The 23,239-nt window shown below is 45.1% G+C and overlaps 1 long non-coding RNA gene across 1 annotated transcript; it reads left to right on the forward strand.

Annotated features, from left to right (window-relative positions):
* Positions 1-334: 334 nt before the first annotated feature.
* Positions 335-22,956, forward strand: LOC147749188 (uncharacterized). Its single transcript, XR_015299747.1, has 2 exons — positions 335-718; positions 22,577-22,956. It is a non-coding gene; the product is annotated as an uncharacterized LOC147749188 (long non-coding RNA).
* Positions 22,957-23,239: the final 283 nt, after the last annotated feature.

A 23,239-nucleotide genomic window follows, 5' to 3' on the forward strand; every position in this document is an offset into this window, starting at 1 on the left:
TTTATAAGTAACTACTTACTCTAAAGAGTATATATATATTTTTTAATGACACTATAGATTTTTCCTGTCTCCACAGAGTCTACAGTAATTTTATATATTTTAACAGCTGCTATTTTTTTCAGCTCATAAAACTCTCATGCAACTACCTGCCAATTATATGCAAATGCCTATTTTAGTCACGTAGTTTGCTTTTAATGGGTTATTAACTCTTGTCCATAGATTGGAGTGGGTGTTATGAAGGAAATTGAGGCCTTAACATAGGTACTGTCTCAGAGGCACACATTCTTTGTGTCACAGAGACAAGCAGGCCCTTTCACAGAGACAGGCAGACCCTTTGACCTAGATTAGCCCTCATTTCACAATAACGAGCAACAGAGAGGCTGTCCCCTTATCTGATCACTGTGTGCTCTGTGCACAGAAGACGGTCCATCCTAAATACGTAATCTCCATGTCCAACAGTGACTAACCTACGTCACAACCAATTCTTGGAAACAGACCAAGAACACATCTTCCTCTGACCAACATTACGTCAATCCAAGACACCTATCCAGTATAAGTATACCTCCCTTTGCCCAAGCAAACCAGAGGAGACAGAGACTTCCAGGCGGACACTCTGCCTGAGGCGCTGCAACCTGCGTCATGCCACAGCTCCAGCTGGCAGAGGTCCATCACCCATCTGTGGGTGTCCAGCTCAAGATCAGGATGAAGTCCCAATAAGGTAAAGGGGTTAGACTAACTCCTAGGGGGATTCTTGGCTCTCTAAGATCTACACACATGCTAGGTACACTTAGGTATTTATTTATTTATTTATTTTTGGCATTTATTAAGCGCGAACAATTGCCCGCAGGCGTCTCGGCGCTGTACTGTTTTACCCTCCTATATGGTCTGTATAGTTTTTAGAGATTAAATAGCCAGGTTTTCAGTTTCTTTCTGAAGGACAATAAATTTGGACTTGATCTTATGTTTTGTGGGAGTATGTTCCACAATCTTGGGGCGGCGACTAAAAAACGTCTGTCTCCCCAGTTGACCAGTCTGGTTCGAGGCACAATCAGGTCATTCTGTCCTGCAGATCGTAGCATTCGAGTGGGAATGTACGGGACGAGATGGTCGCATAAGAACTGAGGCGCTTGATGGTGCCGTGCTTTATAGACGATACATAGCGTCTTAAACTTAATTCGGTTCCTAACAGGTAGCCAGTGGAGACTTCTCAAAGATTCAGATATAGGCTTAAATTTTGGAATGTTGAGGAGAAGCCTGGCTGCTGCATTCTGGATTGTCTGCAACTTCTTGATTGTTTTCGCTTGGGCATTTGCAAACAAGCCGTTGCAATAATCCAGCGCTGAAAGGACCATTGCGCTAACCAATGTCTTTCCCACGTTGGTAGGGAGAAACGGAAGAATCTTCCTCACCAATCGTAGCTTGAAGAAGGCATTGGAGGCTGTCTGGTTTGCGTGAGCCATGAAATTTAGGTTGTCATCAAAGATGACACCCAAGTTTCTCACTTTCGTAGCTGGCTCAGGTACAGCTCCGAAAGATGATGGCCACCAAGTGGGGGACCAGCTTGGACTGAGGTGGCCAAAAATGACCACCTCGGTTTTGTCGGAATTTAATTTCAAGCAGTTTTCGGACATCCATTTTCCAATGGCCAATATACCTGTCTTGAAATTTTCCGCCACTGTTTCCCCGTCATTTCTTACAGCCAGTATCAGCTGAGTGTCATCTGCGTATGAGGTAAGGTTCATCCCGTGCGCTTTGATGGTATTTGCGAGGTCCGACACATAGATGTTAAAAAGTGTCGGACTAAGGGAGGAACCTTGTGGTACCCCACACGGCAGTGATAATTCAGCAGATTCATACTGGCCCAGTATGACTGCCTGGGATCTTTCTGCTAGAAAAGACGCTATTAGGTCTTTCGCTGTACCTTGCACGCCACATCTAGTTAGGCATCATAGGGGTATAGGCTTTATCTTAATGCATTCTGTATTTCATGTATGTGTTCATTACTGTTGCAAAATGGTAGAACTATACAAAGCCTTTTCATTTAACTGCACTGCTGGCCATAATTCTCTGCTACTGTCCAACAGTTGTCGGAGCACATATAACCAGTACTAGAATAACAACTGTGCAATAAATGTTATTGTAAACACACCGACTGTTTCTTCTATGTACTTCTCTGAGATGAGTGACTGAATGAAAAGTAGTATTTTGTTTCCATGATCCTGAGGGATGTGGGTTTTATGTTATGTGGTTGCCAGAAGCTATTCCCTTCTTGTCTTCAAGAAGTTTCTAGTGGCCTCTGAGCTAGCTGGTACATAGTAATTAAGCTTAATATACATATTAGGGGCATACAGACCTCAGTCCTATGCCAAGCCTATCGTGTATGTTATTCCAATGCGCAGAACCTATAAGGGATATAGGAACTACACTACAATAAAAAGCACTGGGGTCTTTATATAACAAAGCTGGCCAATGCTGTGGCACTAGGGGCACCAGTACCAAAGTCTTGGCTAGGGGCCGTTACAATCCCGGTGTATAAGAAAGGCGACAAAACACAGCTTGGGAACTACAGGCCTATTAGCCTGTTAGACACGGTACAAAAGGTGATTGGAAAAATGACCCTAGAGAAAATATCGGCCTGGGTAGAAGAGAAAAATATTTTGACCCCCTTCCAGGCTGGATTTCCTAAATTAACTAGTACCACAGACCACATATTCAGATTTACACTACTATACTGGAAGACGGTAGTACTAGGAAAAGGCAGCATCTATGCAGCGTTTATAGATTTACGTGCTGCCTTTGATTTAGTCCCTAGATCCCAGATGTGGAAAGTGCTAAGCAAGATGGGTATGCTGCTAGAGATCCTAACACTTGTGATGAGGTTGCATGAGTCAAATTATGCAAAAATACAGTGGGGGGGGGGGGGGTGTCACGGCCAAGTAACCTCTGAATTCCCGGTAGAGCGTGGGGTGCGCCAAGGCTGCGCTTTGGCCCCCACGCTCTTCTCATTGAGCATTGATGGGGTAGTTGAGCGTATGTTGCTGGGAAAAGTAGATGCTCCTAGCCTGGCTGGAGTGAAAACTCCAATTCTACTATTCGCTGATGACACGCTAATTTTACCTAAAACCCTTAGCGGGTTACAGCGAGCCCTGAAGATCTTTGAGGTTTTTTGTGTCAACCGGGGGTTGGAAGTTAATGTTACAAAGACAAAGCTTATGGTATTTAACCTCCACCACAGCTTTAGAGGGAAATTCTCTTATGGATGGACAAAAAGTGGAAATGGTATCGGACTTTGGTTACTTAGGTATCCACGTGTCAAACGGAGTAAAATGGGGGAAGCATATAGAAATGGCGGCATTAAAACTCCGCCAAAACACGGGAGCTATAAGCCCGGAGCACAGGAAGTCCTTGACCAAGCCGGTACAACCAGCACTGCAAGTATATGAGGCGCAAGCCCTAAGTTCGGCCCTTTATGGTGCTGAAATATGGGCTTATGATAAGTTAACGTCACTAACGCTTGTGGAATTTCTTTTTTGCCGTAATCTTGTTGGCCTCCCTAAAAGTACCCCAATCCAACTGCAGCGCTATGATCTAGGCAGGAAAGCCCTCTCAGATATGGCTAGATTACGACCTATTCTATATTGGAGGGTTACTCCGGAACTTATAAATGTCGTATACTTGTAAAGCGCACAGCTGCTCCAGCAAAGGGGCGTCCCGGCGCTGTATACTGCTGGGGAACCCATCCTGGCTTTCCCTGTGAGATTGTCCCTCCTGGGCATCTCCAAGGTGAAGACAAGCATCCCCGGCGCTGATGGAGCCGTTAGTAGAGATTAAGCAAGCTATTGCCCAGAGTTGCTGAGTGAGACCCATGGTTGGAGTAGGCACCGAGGCGAGAATTATCGAGTCCGCTGACCATGGCCCAAGACCCTGCCGCGTCGGGAATCGAACCCTGGTCCCGGGTCGACCTCTGCTTCCAGGTCTGCCGCCTCTAACCAGTGAGCCACACCACTCTACTTATGCATTACGCTCTGGGATTTCTGTATGTGATTAAAACTGATATATTCCACAAGATAACTTGGCTCAAAGAACTTCATAAAGTATTGGGAATAATGGGTATGCAGGAGTTGTGGGAGAACCCTGAGACAGCCCAGTTCCCAACCAAAGGCGCCATAAAAGAAAGGTACTGGGAAATGGTCGCCTACGGGAACTGGAATGATGTTGATCCCTCTACTATGGATTGTCGCTTTTTGGAAACAAAAGTTTCTCCTAGCTTAGAGCCCTATTGGGACAACATCACAAAGCCGGAGGATAGGAAGCTCTACTTCCAGCTTAGAGCAGGGTCAATCCCTATAGGACCACTAACCGGTAGATGGGGTATAGGTAATTCTGAATTATGCCCGGCGTGTAAAAGTGAAAGCGAGACCATTGCCCACCTTCTTTTTGTTTTTAGGGCCTACTTAACCCCCCGACGTGTTTGGCTAAAGGCGATGTGCAAATTGCTAGGCACAAGGGACAGCAAGGTGGCCTTAAGAATAATTTCCACTAACACCTTGCCGGTTATTACAGTTGCGGTCGCCAAATACTTTGGGTGGGCATGGGCCATTAGAAGAAAACTTGTGGTGGGCTTGACCCCCTCGAAGTGATTGATCTTTTTTACTTAATTTGTCTGTCTCTATAGTAAAAGCATAAAATGGTTAAACTGTGTTCTCGGGGGCATCTAACATAACGATTGTCTATTTTAACTTGTTTTTTAAACTGCAGTCAGTATGTTTTCTCTTAATGGTTTTTAATTGTATTAATATATATGATGAATTTTGTGATTTGTAAATAGTTTTAGTAACTAATACATCTGTTTTTATGCTGTATGCTTTTATGAGTTTTATCTGTCCCTCTTCCTATTGGTTTATGTGCACATGCTACCCCTGGAATGTTAAGGTGTATTTAAGTGACGTCACTACCCAGCTCGATGAGAAAGACCCGGCGACGCTGCATGGTCATCTTTCCTCTCACAAGCTCTTTCTTCTGGTAAATAAATACCAATTTCATATAATCTTCTCGTGTGTCATTATTAGATAACACAACAGCTACCACTAGGTGGCGCCACAATCACTCCTCATTGCAGGCAGCGCCTCTATGGTGTCCATTTAGGGTAGGAAGCAGCCTTGCCATCTCCAACCAACTGCTACCAACCGGCCGTGCTGGTGATCGTAGTTTTCTCTCCCTCTGCGAGCTGTTTTCTCATTGTGTGGACAGTCTTTCTCCCCTTGATGCCTGGTCGTCCCTTAGTAGGCAACAAATAGCCACTCTGGGACCACCTTCCCTCGCTGTGGCCTCTCGTCCAACCTGCAGTCACATCACTGCCAAGGAAGGCAGGTAAACAGCCTCTACCGCAGAAGGTAGCGGGTTGGGTGATTTTACCTCCGGGTGCAGTTCAGCATTGTCGTGCCACATCAGTAAGGCGCTCCACTCCCTCCCCTCCTCACTGAGACAGACAGTGGCAGGCGGTGCAGCTGACAGGCACTCCAGCAAGAAGGGGAGGCGCTATGATTTCAGTTTGGGCCTCCTGCCTGGTCACCTTTTTGATTTCTTCCATTGTTTGATCTCTCCTTGTTTCTTGTTCCAATTCTGCGTTTGTTATGGATGCTGGTGTGTTGTGCTTCAGGATGAAATTCAAGTATTCTTTTGCCATTGTTGTTGTTTCTGTGTTGCGTGGCAATGGATGTCTGGACATATAGTCAGCTGGGTTATGTTCCTTTCCAGGCTTGTGTATTATTTTGAAGTTGTAATCCATCAGCCGTATTCCCCACCTCTCTATTCTTGGTGGTATCTTTGCGTTTGGGTTTCCGTAAATTGTTACTAGAGCTTGGTGATCTGTTACAATTGTGAAAGGCTTCCCGTAGATGAACATGTGGTAGTGTTCACACGCGCACACAACGGCCAGACTTTCCTTCTCCGGTTGAGAATAAGCTCTCTCAACGTCGGACAAGCTCTTACTTCCGTAAGCGACTATGCATCTCGGCGAGTCTTTTCCTGGTTTGTGTTGCTCCAGTATTGCCCTCAGTCCTACTGGGCTGGCGTCCACCGTTAGTTCTCTACACAGTAGTGGGTCAAAGTATGCTAGATGATCTACCGCTGTTACTGCCTCTCTTATTTCTTCGAATGCCGTCCTGCACTCTTTTGTCCATGCAAAAGTTTGTCCCTGTTTCGTCAGCTCCCGCAGTGGTGCGCTCACTGTTGCAAAGTCTTTGATATATCTTGCACAGTAACTGGCAAGTCCAAGAAATGACCGTACTTCTGCTACATCACTTGGTGGTTTCGCTTCTTTCAGAGTGTCGCCCTAGCTCACATTTGTCTTCATTTAATGTGAGGCCAGCCTGTTCTAGTTGGGCACACACCTCTCGCAACGCCTTGTCGTGTTCTTCGTCTGTCTTGCCAAACACTAGGATGTCATCGCTGTAATTGAGACTAATTTTCACTGGCCTTATCACCTGTCTGATCGTTTCCTGAAATATTTCTGCTGCTGACGATATCCCAAAGCTTAGGCGCTTGTATCGGAATAGACCTAGATGTGTCGAGAAGGTTGTGATATATCTCGACTGTGGATCCAGCTCCAGCTGGTGATATCCCTTACACAAGTCCAACTTTGAGAATCGTCTTGCTCCTGTCAGGCAACTGATCATGTCGTCGAGGTGTGGTCCAGGGTGTCTTTCTCTTTCGATCGCCATGTTTGGTATCCTCATGTCGACACAGATTCTTATTTTCGATGTGTTTTTCTTTGGCACGGCTACTATCGGCGATACCCACGGCGTTGGTCCTTCTGCCGGCTCGATGATGTCTTGTTTCAACAGCGCATTTATTTCTTCCTCTACTTGAGGTTGCAGGTGTATTGGTACTCGCCGGTGATGCTGAGCTACTGGTTTCTTTGTTTCGTCGATGTGCAACGTTATTTGTCGCCCTTTTAGCTTCCACAGGCCTTTCAGTAGCTTTGGATATTCTTTCAGGATGTTTCCTTTTTCTGACATGTTATATGTCATTGCTATCAGGCCCATTATTTGTGCTGTTACATTGCTCAGTAGGCAGGGTGCTGGAATATCTCCTTTCAGTACATGAATCTCTTCTCTGAGTGTTTGGTTTTTATATGTTATATCTTCAGTGAATTTCCCCAAAATTGTTACTGGTTTCCTTGAGCCCCAAGTGAACACTTCAACCCTTGATGGTCTCAGCACCGGTTTTATTTCCATTCTCTCATATTCTGACGCACACATGATGTTGCATGTGGCGCCGCTGTCAAGCACGAACTGTGCTTTATGTGGTCCGACTTCTATTGTCACTGATTCCATTTTTTTGATTGCTTTCTTGTCTACCAGACGAATGCTTTCTTCTCCTGTGTCTTCTTGAGTGGACATGAGGTACAGTCGCTCCACTTTTTCTTCTTCTTCCTCTCCTCCTGATTCTATTGACGAGCCCCTGTTTGCTGTTTCGATGTGTCTGACGTGTTTGCTTGTCGTCATCCACTGACTGTTTGGTCTTCCTCTGTCATTTCTGAATTATGTCCCTTGACACACACTGGCAAAATGATTGCTTCTGTTACATTTTTTTACACATCTGTCCAAATACTGGGCAGGCGCCCTTGTGAGGAAATTCTAAACCACATCGGTAGCATTGTGGCCCTTGTTGTTTCTTCGTTGTGTTGTCGCGTTGTCCCTTGTTCCAGGTGCTGGTGCGACTGTTATCTGTCATGCGGTGTGCTTCTTCGATCCTCCGTTCCATCTGCTTTGATTGTATCTTTGCTCTTGCTTTTTCCCTTGCTAGCGACAGGATGTTTTCCAGCGATGTTGGTTCTTTCAATATTCTGGTGCGGAATTCAGTGTCGCGACATCCTTCAATTATCAGCAGGCGAATTGCTTGCTCGTTGTCATACTTGTCAAATTCGCAGTGCGTTACCAATTTTCTCAGTCGTGTCGCAAAGTCATCCAATGATTCATCGTCATGTTGGAAAGCTGTGGTGAACGTGTATCTTTCAAAGTCTATGTTCCTTTGAGGGTCGAATTTGCTTGTTAGGCACTTGATGAGCTTTTTGTATGTTGATGTCTCTCCTGCCGGTAGTGTCACTAGCAGTTCATCCACGTCGTCACCCACGAGGTTTAGGAACACTCCTAGCTTCTTTTCTTCTAGTACGTCAGTGGCCTCCATGTATCCCTCGAACCTAGCGATCCATCGCTCCCATCTTATTCCTACTTGTGGTTCTGATAGATTGAACGGTAGTGGTCTGCGATATTGGGCGCTTGGCCGAGGTTCTGCCATCTTTTTCTTACAGTTCTTTTGTTATTACTTTGTAAATGCTCTTTGTGGCGCTTATTTCTTTATTGTGGCTCTTTCTGGTCTTTTCTTTTATTTATTTTCTTATTTGAGCCTCTCTTTGCTCTTTATTTTGTTATTCAGCTTCTTTTGCCACCTTTCCTGATCTTTTTGTGGTTCTTTCTGGCTCTTTTCGACCTTTTTTCCCTTCGCCTGACTTTAAAATGGCCGCTGACGTTTCCTGTGCTCCTATTGGCTCCCTCGCCTGACTTCAAGATGGCCGCTGATGGTATCGTGAGACTTCGCGGCCAATCAGTGCTTCGCCTGATTTCAAAATGGCCGCCAGCAATTCCTCTGCTCCTATTGGCTCTCTCGCCTGACTTGCAAATGGCCGCCGAGACTCTCGCGAGAGCTCGCGCCGATTTGTATTCCTTCGCGCTTCTTTCTCTGGCGCTTACCCAATGCAGGCTATTTCGTCGTCGCAGCGGCCGGGGTGGGCTCCCGCGTCGCTGCTGTCCTTAATTTCGTTCTTTGGCCACTATGTTCTTCTTCTCGGCACCAGTCCAGGGTGGGCTCCTGGCTTGTTCACGACGTGGTCGATCCGGCACGCGTGGTTTCTTTATTTCTTCCTTCGTCGCCAGTTGTGGTATTGTGCAGGGTCCCCCCACAGATGACAGGACACGGTGCAGGCGATTTCAGGTATCTTTATTTCGTATCTCACATGAGCTTGTATTGGTGCTTCCTTCCCTGCCTCTTGCTTCCTGTGGTCTGTCCTTTGTCCCCCTGACCGGATGTGGTGTCCGGTGTCTGTCCCCCCAAGTCTGTGTCCCTGTGGGTCCTAGAGCCCATGTTCTCTGGTCACGACACTTACTGGACACAACGGATCAGCACCAGCCTTCGCATGCACGTGTTATCTTGCGAACCCTTCTTCCCTGCCTGCTAACGTCACCAGGCGGATGAGCGATTCCCTCATGCCTCACTTTCATTCCACCAATGTTTTACAGGCACTGAATCAGGCATGCTAGTGCCTGGAGAAGCTGCAGTATGGAGACATTTCACCTTGGCACGGAACGAGGCCTACACCCTCACAGGCGGGTACCACAGTCCCTGACCTACTGCTGACATGCAGCGTAGTGTCCTCCACGATGTTGTGGGCTGTGTCGTGCTCTTTTCACTTTTGAGGCAGCTCTGTGGATTGAAGCTTCTCCCTTGGTTACGGGGTTCTGCCGGCGCTGTGGGGGTTTCGCTTTATGCGCTCCTTTTACACATCCCCTCCACTCATTGCTGCCCACTGCCAACTTCTGAGCTCAGTCAGCTCACCTTCTTCCCAGTGGTCCTATGTTACCTTTTAGGGGTCATGGCAGGCAGGCAACTGCATTACATGGAGGCTGGATGCTGTCCTCTTCACTCATAGTGTGGCCGTTGTGCTGGCAACCGGTGCAGGGGTGCCGTGGGCATCGGCTGCACTTCCCCTCATGATTTAGTACCAAACTGGTGACAGCTCACAAGGGGCTCATCGCAATTGTAATGGTTAGAGCCCTAGGCCCTCATGCAGCTACAATAATGACGCAGACACATAGTCATATGGTCTGGAACTGGCCCATGGCACGTGCTCCCGGCCCCTTTTATTAGCAGGGTCACCTGACCAGTGACACCTGTGATAGATGGATGTGCGGTGAGTGTGGAAGCTAGCCCTCAAGGAGTGGCTGGTGGAAATACATATTGTAGAAACACTAGATCGTGACCAGCCGGTTACTAGAACCTCCTGGCCTTTTACTTCAGATTTAATTTCTGCGGCTCACCATTGAAATCACAATTGGTGTCTATACCAATAAGATCACAATAAATAGGAATAACTTCCTCTTTCGAGGACTACGTTACTCAGATATTCTATTTCATATTACTATTAGACGTCATACCTTTCCAGCCCTCTCTAAAGCCAACAGCTATGCAATTAGGATGCCACACATTACCATCACTTAACAACGCATAATTATGCATGACTTTAACAACCTCTTATGGTTTAAATGAAAAATGAGTCTCTTCCTTAAACACTTTCCCCGTTTTTTTTTTCTCTGACCAATTTTAATTCTACATGCCTTGGTATTGTTCCTTTCATCATATCTTGTGTAACCCTCACAAGCTTTCTTAATTCTATTCCTATTGTCTTCAGTAGGCTAGTAATTGATTTATGATTTATATTTTCACTTTGGATTACATTTTGTCCTAGGATTACGTCATTTTATAATCTCAAATGGTGTTAACCCTGTGCCCTAGTTAACAGTTATTCTATGGATCCACATGGTCTTTGCAACCTTTGCCTTCCAATTAAAAGTACACTTAATGACCACCTGGACAGCACCTTTCAATTTGAGATGATTAAATCTTTCAAGCATCCCATTGCCACAAGGATTATGTAAAGATTTGGTCCTATGCTTAATTCATGTATTTTCCAAATATTACATAGTTTGTGCAAAGAAAAGAAAATACCATTATCACACAGCAGGCATACCTTATTCCATGTACAAACTCTCCCAAAAACTCAACACTTAATCAATGTTGCTCTAGCTACAATCTGAATAACTGGGTAATTTGAGAAGTATTAGTCAAAGGAAAAACCCACCTTTGAGTAACGGCAACAGGTCCCTTGTCTTCTGCAATGCATACTCAAGGATTATTGAGATAAATATTTTCATACATGAGCAGTTTCAAGGCTTTCCAAGTTTATCAGCCATCAAACACTATGTACACTCTCTCACATAGGTGCTGGAAGTAGGGGTGTTGGAGGTGCTTTAGCACCCCCAAAATAACAATTCTGGAGTTCGGAAGGTGATTGAACAATAAAGATGGCTTTAATTTTGTTTTTATCTTTATGCATTTGTAGTGCAATTCAAAGACAGAGGTCAAAAGTCTGGCTTTGTCGTCTGAAAAATTGCTACTTATTCTTTTACTATGGAGACTGGTGTTTATTTTTTCTTTTTCTAGCTGTAAAGTTAGGGCATTTTGTAAGGTAAACCATCTTTGAAAATATTGCTGGGTTTCAGAGTGAAAGGAAAGGCTGTAGAATGTAATTTATTTTTAACACACAACATTTAAATACGTTCAAAAGACAAAGGAGACAGTGGAAACTTCTTAATTATAGCACCTAACCCAAATCACCCCCAGAATTCTAAATCGCCCTGGGTAGTTTGTATGGGCGAAGTGTGTGCACACTGGTTAACATCCACTGTCACAGTGATAGTTCATCCAAGAACTCAGTAAATTAATAAATAAACGCAAAGGTGCACCACACAATTCCAGAAATATAGTGTCAATGATCACAGACGTAGGTTTTCTTAGTTGTGATTTTCTTTATTCCAAAGAAAGGGTGTACAATCAAAACACGGGTATTCGCAGCCGACGCGTTTCATCCTCAAGGGACTTCTTCAGGGCAAATTCTTTTGAGTATATATAGTCATTGTAATCGGTGGGAAATTTTTTTGTGGATGAGCGTTTCCAAATGATCTCTTAATTGGTAGTATTAGGAAGCCACAAAATCGTATGTGCATGCAAACAAGTAGTCAGAATGTGAATCGTCTTCAAGAATTTCGCAAGATTTCTATGAATAGTCCTCTTTGGTTATAATATAGATTAGTGTTCAGAGGAGGATGGGCAGAAAAATAATTGTTCCATCAGGGATGACTCTTGATAAAGTATTAGATTCCCCGCATCCTCCTTCTTCGTACCGCACCACGCGAAGAACGGCTTCCTTCCCGGAATAGGGCGCAAAAGGCTTATATATATATATATAAATACTTGTAAAGGAACTGTACAAATACTTCAAAATATATCAGCGGGTAGGAAGCCAGACATTATTCTGTAGTTTTTTTAAACTCTGAAGTGTAATGAAAAAAAGATGGGAATTGGACTAAAACCATCAAGACACTTAGGCCCTCATTACGATTTTGGTCGGAGTTGCTTCCGACTGACACTGTTTTGTGGAAGGAACAACCCGAACATAGGTCGACAGATCCGACAGCACAATTAGGCATGTGTAGTCGCAAACTTCCATTTTTTGATGGCTATTTGTGCAGCTGGATGAAACCGCACTCAGCACAAGCCCCCATCAAAAATTGAAGTTTTAAAACATCTCGGCACCATGTGGCCAAATGCAGAGGACCAGGGGGAAGGGGGCCCTGCTAACCCTCAAAGCCAGTTTCTGACAGGGGGAAGGGGGCCCTGCTAGCCCCCAAAGTCAGTTTCCGACAGCCGATCCATGTTGGAAAGGCTGGCATGGATTGGCATAAAAGTTCCTGCGCTGTTCTCTTTTGGCTTTATACCTATTATTCATTTCGACCATTCATTTTCTGTATTTCATCATAAGGCCCAAAAGTTCTTGCGCAGTTCCTTTTTTTTTGGGCTTTATACCTGTGATTCATTTAGAGTCTTCATACACCGTTACAGTAGCCATGTAGTTTTATTATATCTCTAGAAGTAACATGACGGGTTCAGACTATTTAGACAAGACTGCGCAATCGTTGCTTTGCTGGTCCTGAATAGGAAGTAGAACATCAATAACTTTGCTCTAGGTCTATACCACAATTATCTGCATACATACATCTGTACATTTGGTCTTTATTGGTCTTTATTTGGTTTTATGTCACCCACTGCTGGTTTTACCTTGGTAAACCTACACTTACATCATGGCCGCCACGTAAACCAACCAGCTTTGGAATCAAACATGTGATTTGTCACATGACTGCCATCTGACTATTTCTAAACCATTTCCAAGCGTTGCGGTTGCATCAAATTATCCGTCTTCCTATACCATGCATGTTGCATCTACCAACATTCGACGTGGTTGACTGGAGGCGTATCGATTACCTCATTGTAGGAGCCCGAGTCAGAGACCTTAATTATCAGGATAGACACAATGGCAAGTCCTGGTTTATACTCATACATAGCCTTTATCGCACCGCATAGTATTCCATCTCATTGCCACGCTGGATTCCATTTTATGCATCGTGATTTTGTTTGTCATTTCTAGCTGTTGTAATTCAGTAGCTTTAACCCGTGTTCCTCTTCGACTTAATGGTATTTTTGCGTTAATTGTTCAGTTGTCACCTCACATTAGCTCTAATCTCCTTTACCTTAAAGAGTCCGTTTTTTCTATCTAAAGGATGGTGCCTATCACAGTTTGAACTGCCTTTGGCTGTTAGCCTTTAAAAGTCTTTGGGCTCTACTGTTAAACGAGAAATATTGACATCTTATTGAGAAATGGATACCTGAATTTTTGGCAAATAACCTGGGGAGCGCACCCCTAGACGTAGTGTGGGACACATTAAAAGCTGGTATCAGGGGTGAAACGCTGCGCTTCTCAATAAGGAATAACAAAGCTGCCAAACAAAAGATAGCCGAATTACAGGGGAAACTGACAGAGGCCGAGGGGGATCTTGTAAGAGCTACTGAAGGGGGTATAAACATAGAAACGGCATCACAAAAGATTGCCATCGCAAAAAAATAGATTAACGGAGATATTTGCAGAAAAAGCAATTTGTAAAGCCACGATCCAAAAAGAAAAAGTATACGAACTAAGCGAGCAAATAGGGCACCACCTCGCCACTCGCATGAGACAAGAAAACATGGCTAACATAATTAAAGAGATTAAAGACTGTAACAACGTTCTCAAGCAAGACCCGTAGGAGATCAGATCAGAATTTCAAAAATATTACCAAGCTCTATATAAAGAAACCAATAAAGACCAAGCACTTATTGACATATATTTAGAGGCACAACGGGGTCTGCCACTGCACCCTAGTACAACGCCTCAGCAACATCGGGATCCAAGAGAAGGCATTCGAGTGGATCATCTCCTTCCTCGCCGGAAGAACCCAGAGCGTCCGCCTCCCCCCGTTCAGATCCGAGGCCACGGAAGTCATCTGCGGCGTACCCCAAGGATCCTCACTCAGCCCCACGCTGTTCAACATCTACATGAGCCCCCTTGCGGCCATCGCACGCCAACACAACCTCAACATCATCTCCTATGCCGACGACACCCAGCTGATCCTCTCCCTCACCAACGACCCCACCACTGCCAGAACCAACCTACAACAAGGGATGAAAGACGTAGCTGAGTGGATGATGAACAGCCGCCTGAAACTGAACTCGGCAAGACGGAAGTCCTCATCCTGGGATCTTCGCCCTCCGCCTGGGACGACTCCTGGTGGCCCCCTGCCCTAGGCAACGCACCCAAACCGACAGACCACGCACGCAACCTGGGCTTCATCCTGGACTCCTCCCTCTCCATGACCAGACAAGTCAACGCCGTCTCCTCGTCATGCTTCAACATCCTCCACATGCTACGTAAGATCTTCCGGTGGATCCCCACAGAAACCAAGAAGACGGTCACCCAGGCCCTCGTCACCAGCCGCCTGGACTATGGCAACGCCCTCTATGCCGGAACCACAGCCAAACTTCAGAAGAGACTCCAACGCATCCAGAATGCCTTTGCACGCCTCATCCTGGACATCCCCCGACACAGCCACATCTCCGAACACCTGAGAAACCTGCACTGGCTCCCCGTCAACAAGAGAATCACGTTCCGACTCCTCACCCACGCACACAAAGCTCTCCACAACCAAGGCCCAAGATACCTCAACAACCGCCTGACCTTCTACACTCCCACCCGCCAGCTACGATCGACCATCCACACCCTCGCCGCCGTCCCCCGCATCTGAAGAGTCACAACGGGAGGAAGATCCTTCTCCTACCTGGCTGCCAAGACGTGGAACTCCCTCCCCATCCACCTCCGCCTGACCCAAGCCCACCTTTCCTTCAGGAAGCAACTCAAGACCTGGCTGTTCGAGCGGTAGCGGACCCCCTTCCCCCAGCGCCTTGAGACCCTACGGGTGAGTAGCGCGCTATACACATGCTTTGATTGATTGATTGAGAGCAGGTAACGGCACCTCAATTGTCATACACCAACCAAGCTAATTTAGCGACCACACCGCAGTGGTTGGAAATTCTGCTGTCCATCAACAGGGAAGGCAGCTGGACTGGATGGAATACCCGCCGAATTCTATATCAGATTTTATAAGTCACTAAAGAATGTGCTAACTGACTTAATGACCGAAGTATTCCAAGGGGGGAAACACCAAAATCATGGGCACGGGCTAAAATTGTAGTGTTTCAAAAAAAAACAAAGATCCAACTAAACTGGGATCCTATCGCCCAATCACCCTAATCAATTGTGACTCAAAAATTTACGCCAAATTGTTTACCTGTCGACTTGCTCCGATTATTCACAAGATCATATCAGCCCGACAACATGGATTCATCCCCGGCAGATCCACGATGGATCACGTACAAAGGGTCATCACACTCTTTCACATAGAGGAAGTCGCAGGAGACCCTACTGCGCTTATACTCTTGGACGCAGAGAAGGCGTTCGATAGGGTCTCCTGGCAATATCTATGGACGGCCATGTCAAAGAGTGGGATCGGAGATCGATTCATTAACGCTGCACGTAGATTGTACCATAACCCAGAAGCAGTCGTTATGATAAATGGCGGACTGTCAAATAAGATAGATGTGACTAGAGGGACAAGGCAGGGGTGCCCGTGCTCCCCGTTATTGTTCGCGATATTTATCGATCCGTTCATCCGCAAACTGGAGACTAATCAGGATATATTGCCTATTAAGACATCAAATGGATTAACAAAGACTCTAGCATACGCGGATGATATCGCGATCGTTACCAGTGATCCTCATGTGGCCATCAAAATGATGGAAAAAGAGGCGATCTCAGGATATAAACTAAATCAGGGTAAAACGCAGATAATTATCAATAAAAAAATTAATTACAGAAATGAAAGGATCTTCAGGAACGCTGTATATCTAGGCGGAAAAATCACATTGAATCTAGACGAATTAGTCAAGATCAATATAGACCCACTCTTGAAAGAAACAACACGAAATCTTAGCAAATTAGACAACCTCCATCTAACCCTAATAGGCAGATGCAATGTGATCAAAATGATTTATCTCCCGAAATTTTTGTATTTTTTCCGCACTATCTGCCTAAACTTTGATCAACACATATTCAAGGCAATAGACAACACATTTTTTTCTTTCTTTTTTTTTGCGAAACCTTTATTGTAGCATTCAATAAAAATACAAGCATGGGCCTACAACCGCAGGGGCCGGCCGCTAAATAAAATTAAGACCCACTATATCACGGTACGACACAGCTCATCAGCTGACAACCCTGAGGTCCGGCAGCAATCCAGGATAGAACTTGTATTAGAACGAACAACTAAGTCACAGGATGAGACAGAGGTTTTATTTTATATTATCTAAAGAAACGGATCAGGTGCCATACAATCAAACCGAAGAATACGGGGGACAGGTCAAGAGACATGATATGCACGTAGAAACAGCTATAATGGAACTTTGGCGCCAAAGCATATGGATCGGTGTAAACAATAATACAATATACATTCTATGTTAAGAGCCAGTTCTCAGGGCCTGCCCACCCGGGAATCAGGATAACGTAAGAAGCATGAGCACTAAATACAAGTACACGATAAAAATCCGAATGATTCGCAATCTATACTGATCCTGTAAGGAAGAAAAAGGGAAGGAAGAAAAAGCCCATAGAAATAAAAAAAGGCAAAATAAACCCCCCCACCAACCCCTACCCTGCACCCCTGTGGATGGCTGCAGCCTAACCCCACTAGCAGCGGGCCTGTCGCCCCAAATAACTAAAACCCTAAAAGTAGGAAAAAGAATGGAGGAGGGCTTATCCGTATGGGCTCCCAGCCCCCTTAGTCCCCCCGCCAGAAACAGCCACCCCCCATCGCAAAAAGACCAATGTATGACAACCCTTATAGGAGAAATTTGGGGGCACCGTGATACACCGCCCAGCCTCGTAAATCAAACAGTTGCAGGTCGAACACCCGTAAAAGCCACTCCAAACCATCTCAATCTAATTGATATTAACCTTGACCCTTCCGAACGAGCACACAAACCCCCCCTAGCAAGACCGAAAGGCACACAAAGGAGTCATAGAGGAGAAGGAAGTCATCAAGAATCAATCCGTGGCAACTCGTAGACAGTGAGTCCACAAGAACTTTAGACGCAGAAAAACTCTCTCTCCTAGGTGGACAGTCCCAATGTATCTTGCCCCGGAGTCGTAAAGTCACCTAGAAAGGAGAAGACGAACACAAGATTAAAGAAAAGTCCACAACAAAAGTCTCCGGGAGGGGAACGCCTTTCGATACCCCCAAAGTCGATAGTGATGGAAGGTTCGGCGGTACAATCATGACCTCTGGAACACCGTCCTCCAGGGCACCATCCAATGGTTTCAATACTTGCTTCCTCACGGGGTCCTCGCACAGAGCCAAAATGGCCACGGCTTGAATGGCTGCAGATTGCTGGTCCAACAGTAGCGTGGAAGGGTATACTCAGATGTGAGTCCCTAGCTCATTGCACCATCAGGATTCAAGCAAGCCGGGCCGAAGACGGCTGAAATGCCAGAAACCAGTCCCCGGTAGCTTGTTTCCTTCCCAGTATAAGAATTGGCTTGGTAGTTTGGTCTGCCCTGTTCCCATGATACACTGGGCCAGGGTCAGACTAATTTGCATATAGCCAAGTTCTGAGCTGGGATGGTGCAGTGAGCTAAAAAACGGTGATGGATCAAGCCCTGATCTTTGGACTGGGTAAGAGTGGTCTGCTTAATTCAGACACTCTGTTCATCACCAACCCCTTTTCTGAATCATTTTTGTCCACCATAAGCGTGGAAGGGTATACTCAGATGTGAGTCCCTATCTCATTGCACCATCAGGATTCAAGCAAGCCGGGCCGAAGACGGCTGAAATGCCAGAAACCGGTCCCCGGTAGCTTGTTTCCTTCCCAGTATAAGAATTGGCTTGGTAGTTTGGTCTGCCCTGTTCCCATGATGCACTGGGCCAGGGTCAGACTAATTTGCATATAGCCAAGTTCTGAGCTGGGATGGTGCAGTGAGCTGAAAAACGGTGATGGATCAAGCCCTGATCTTTGGACTGGGTACGAGTGGTCTGCTTAATTCAGACACTCTGTTCATCACCACCCCCTTTTCTGAATCATTTTTGTCCACCATAAGCGTGGAAGGGTAGTCTCAGATGTGAGTCCCCAGCTCATTGCACCATCAGGATTCAAGCAAGCCAGGCCGAAGACAGCTGAAATGCCAGAAACCGGTCCCCGGTAGCTTGTTTCCTTTCCAGTATAAGAATTGGCTTGGTAGTTTGGTCTGCCCTGTTCCCATGATGCACTGGGCCAGGGTCAGACTAATTTGCATATAGCCAAGTTCTGAGCTGGGATGGTGCAGTGAGCTAAAAAACGGTGATGGATCAAGCCCTGATCTTTGGACTGGGTAAGAGTGGTCTGCTTAATTCAGATACTCTGTTCATCACCACCCCCTTTTCTGAATCATTTTTGTCCACCATAAGCGTGGAAGGGTATACTCAGATGTGAGTCCCTAGCTCATTGCACCATCAGGATTCAAGCAAGCCGGGCCGAAGACGGCTGAAATGCCAGAAACCGGTCCCCGGTAGCTTGTTTCCTTCCCAGTATAAGAATTGGCTTGGTAGTTTGGTCTACCCTGTTCCCATGATGCACTGGGCCAGGGTCAGACTAATTTGCATATAGCCAAGTTCTGAGCTGGGATGGTGCAGTGAGCTAAAAAACGGTGATGGATCAAGCCCTGATCTTTGGACTGGGTAAGAGTGGTCTGCTTAATTCAGACACTCTGTTCATCACCAACCCCTTTTCTGAATCATTTTTGTCCACCATAAGCGTGGAAGGGAATACTCAGATGTGAGTCCCTAGCTCATTGCACCATCAGGATTCAAGCAAGCCGGGCCGAAGACGGCTGAAATGCCAGAAACCGGTCCCCGGTAGCTTGTTTCCTTCCCAGTATAAGAATTGGCTTGGTAGTTTGGTCTGCCCTGTTCCCATGATGCACTGGGCCAGGGTCAGACTAATTTGCATATAGCCAAGTTCTGAGCTGGGATGGTGCAGTGAGCTAAAAAACGGTGATGGATCAAGCCCTGATCTTTGGACTGGGTAAGAGTGGTCTGCTTAATTCAGACACTCTGTTCATCACCACCCCCTTTTCTGAATCATTTTGGTCCAACAGTGAGGCAGGGTCCGATTCCACAAGGAGCATCTCAGATAGGCGTGTATCCAATTTGTTCAATAAGACAACCACATGTGAATGAAACGCCCAAATCTCTGCCAATATTGACCTCAGTGATGGCTCAAGCACCGTTCGATCCATAGTCTCACGCCCGACACCAGTCACAATCACCTCCCCCGGTGAATCTGGCATCCCCGAGGGGGACAAACAGGATCACGAACGGGCAGATGCGGAGGGTGACCAGTCCTTGTCTGCGCCCGCGGTCAACCCGGTTAACGCCACAGGCCAGGGACCCCGACTCACCGAACTCCGGCGGGGACCAATACCGGGTCTGCGGGACAGGGACCCCCACCCACAGTCAATAGCAAGCAAAGTCACTACTCCATCAATGCTGAGCAATAGAAACGATTGCCGATGAAATTCGGGCATAAAAGAACCCTCCACTCCGATTGACCGGACCCTGCCTGGGTCTCCCGGCCGATGTTTTTGCACTGCAGCCCGGCTGTGAAAGTACTCGAGGCCCCGGCTTCCCCGCTGGAGTAGGCCACAATCTTCAACTCGAAGCAACTTCGTCAAAGCAGCCGATAAAAGTTTCCGGATTTCACCATCGGAGTGCGGAACAGTTCATTCACACAGAGGCTAGGCGTAAAATCAGGATAATGTACAGGATCTTGTGGCGGGATACGGAGGTCGGCGGAGCCGAGAGCCTTAGCAGCCATCTTGTTTGCCAGCGTAGCTCCTCCTCCACAACACATTTTCTCGATTTATATGGGGCCAAACAAAATCACACAGAGGTTACCGATATATATCGCTCCCGCAAGAAAGAGATGGACTCGCTGTCCCTAACCCCATGGTCTACTGGTGGGCCACACTCCTGAAATATATCAAGATCTTATTGACCCCAAATCTGAATCCTACGCAAGAAGGAGAAGTTCCGACCCCCACAAGAACTCATCCTTGGTATAGAAACGGGTGAACATCTATGGCGACTTACCTTTGACTGTCACTACAAAAAGGTCCATTTCAAAACATTAGCCGGTGTATATATAACGCATGGAGAGATATACGCAAGCTTCTCGGGGTCGGTAGAAACTTTTATTGTACGAGCCTTCATCCGAACTATAATCTACCTGATATCTTCTTTGATAACTATATGAAAAGATGGGTGAATATGGGGATCACACAATGTGGATGTTTCTATACATCAACAGACTTCAAATCATTCGAAGAATTAAAGAATGAGTTCGGCTTAAAACTGAGATTTCTTTAAATTCCTTCTAATAAGAGATTTTTTAATAAAGAAAGGTGGTGGAAGCGCGGAGTTCCACAGGATTCAAATAACAGAAATCCTCAATAGAAACATCACCGCAAAAATAGGAGAAATATATCTCAACCTAGTCTCCTTGTTACCAGATGACATGTATAAACATATAAATAAATGGCAAAATAAGCTAGATATGAATGAGGAGTCAGTTCAGAAGGCATTCCAACTCTATCAATCACTCTTAATGTCACCCAAACTACAAGTCCAATACTATAAAACCTTCTTCCAATTATATCACACACCCTACAAGATAGCCAAATGGAGCACAAGCAAAGGTACCCAATGCCCTAGATGCTCGACACCAGCGCCCGATATAGTCCACTTATTTGCCACATGTGATAAAGTCAGACCCCTTAGATGCGAAATATCAGCATTCTTATCCGAAATCTTGAACACAAACATAGAAATCACAGTAGCCAAAATTATGCTAGAAAGGGACGGGGATATCAGGCCAAAAATAATGCAGGGGTTCATATATGTCTCCCTGGCTGTCTATAGAATATGCTTAGCATCCAGTTGGTTAGATCTAAATCCCCCAACTTTTTCACAGTGGCGGGCAAGACTCTTAGCCACATACACTCTAGAGATTGCGATATATCGGAGGAAGGGAGTTCAAAGGAAAAGAAAGGGTCTAGAAATATGGGATCACCTAACACAGTGGATACGACATCAAGAACTATAAAACAGAATATTATACTTATTATATAAAGTTAATGCCATTATAATCTAATGTTTTTTTTTTATGTCAATGACTCCCGAATATGTCTGAATTTGATGTTTCTCTGTTCTCTTGATTTGAGTTATTCATCATCATTCTTTTCTTTTTTCTCCTTCTTCATTTTCTTTCACTTTTTTTCTGTTCTTACTTTCTGTAAATCTGTGACAAGTAAACAGATGACCGGATCGGGGGGGTGGCTCATGGGTGGGAGGTACATGTTGCAAAAAATATTTAAATAAAGAAAAGTTAAAAAAAAAAAAAAGTCTTTGTGCTGTTCTTTTGTGGAATCTCTTTGTAGAAGCCTGTTTAGGTCATTAGGCTACATATGTACCAGGACTCAGATGTATGTTTTCTTGTTCCATGTAGGAAGGTTTCAAGAAACTGGCTACCGAATTTGCTTTAACCCCTTAAGTGCTGCCTCGGTGCATTGGCCGACGGCAGCACTACCTCCCCAGTGCTGCGCACGACCATTGAACGTCCATTCAGCACTAGTTCTAATGGACAGCGCAGCACTGGGGAGGAATGTTTAATAGCAGCTATGGGGTTAAAAAAATACTACAAAGACAGCCTTTAAGTGGACCCTCTCCACTTTAATCATAAACATACTACTATACATCAAATATGCCTACAGCATGGAAACATTACAATATCAGGCATCTTAATGTCATTCTTTCTTTTGTTTCACATAGAAGACCAGGGCATATTTCCCTTTCAAGTAGGACATTGCATATTTTTTAAGTGTACTGGCGGACAGTTTCCACAGTATATGGTAATGATGTTTTTAATGAACATCGCATGACGCAAGGGCACATATATAGGGATATTTTAACCATTTGTGTGGGTCTTCTCTTGGCACTTTTCGTATTTGTAGCATGCAATCACACCTCTGTGATTTTCACATTCAATTCTGCATGCTCCTTTACCACTGCACCATGGGGCTATTTATTTAAGTGATATGCTCTTCCTTTTGCTTTTCTCTGAGGTGATGGTCTACCAAATACAAAGCAATAATTATATGTGTAGATATTTCATGTACAATGTGATTTCAGGAAGGACAGCATACTTATGTTCTTTGTATTTACAGATATTGCCTGAATCTGCTGTGACTTTTCCTGACGAAGGCATTTTCATGCCGAAACGCTTGTAGGAAATTATCTGGAGCTACAGCCACTCAGTGAAACAGATATGAATTTAGGAACTAAAAGCCTGCATCTCAGGCTCACCGAGTAAAAGTGTTGAAATCAATATCATAATGGCAATGTTCAACTTCTGGCTATGTACATAATGTTTTGAATCACAACCATTTCAGGTGTTTATAGTGCCAGTGATGTATGCATTATGACTGCTTCGTATGAATGATGACATGGATGTGGTGTGCTTGTGGTCTGTTTTAAGATTGTATTTTTTGAATATATATTAAATATAACATTTTCAATAAAGAACTATTTTTGTATTTTTCAAATATTTTTTTTGCCTGTGTCTCTCCATATAATAGAAATGTTATAATTAAGTGTTGTTTTTATCCTGAGTTGCCCTAGGAATTTACACTGTGTATTATTTCCCTGCCTAGAGGAACTCCCTATTAGTAGAAGGGGGCTCTTTTCATTAACGCTTGGCTGTCCGAAACCAACATCATAATCCCGAGGGCGGAAACGCCATCCTTAAGAGATTATGAGGGCTTTCCAACAGGCTCCTTGAGTCAGATTCCCCAGCCCGTTTAAACTCTGACTGCCGTCATCATAATACA

This window comes from Lissotriton vulgaris, chromosome 1_1, assembly GCF_964263255.1.
Source record: "Lissotriton vulgaris chromosome 1_1, aLisVul1.2, whole genome shotgun sequence".
NCBI lineage: Eukaryota > Metazoa > Chordata > Amphibia > Caudata > Salamandridae > Lissotriton > Lissotriton vulgaris.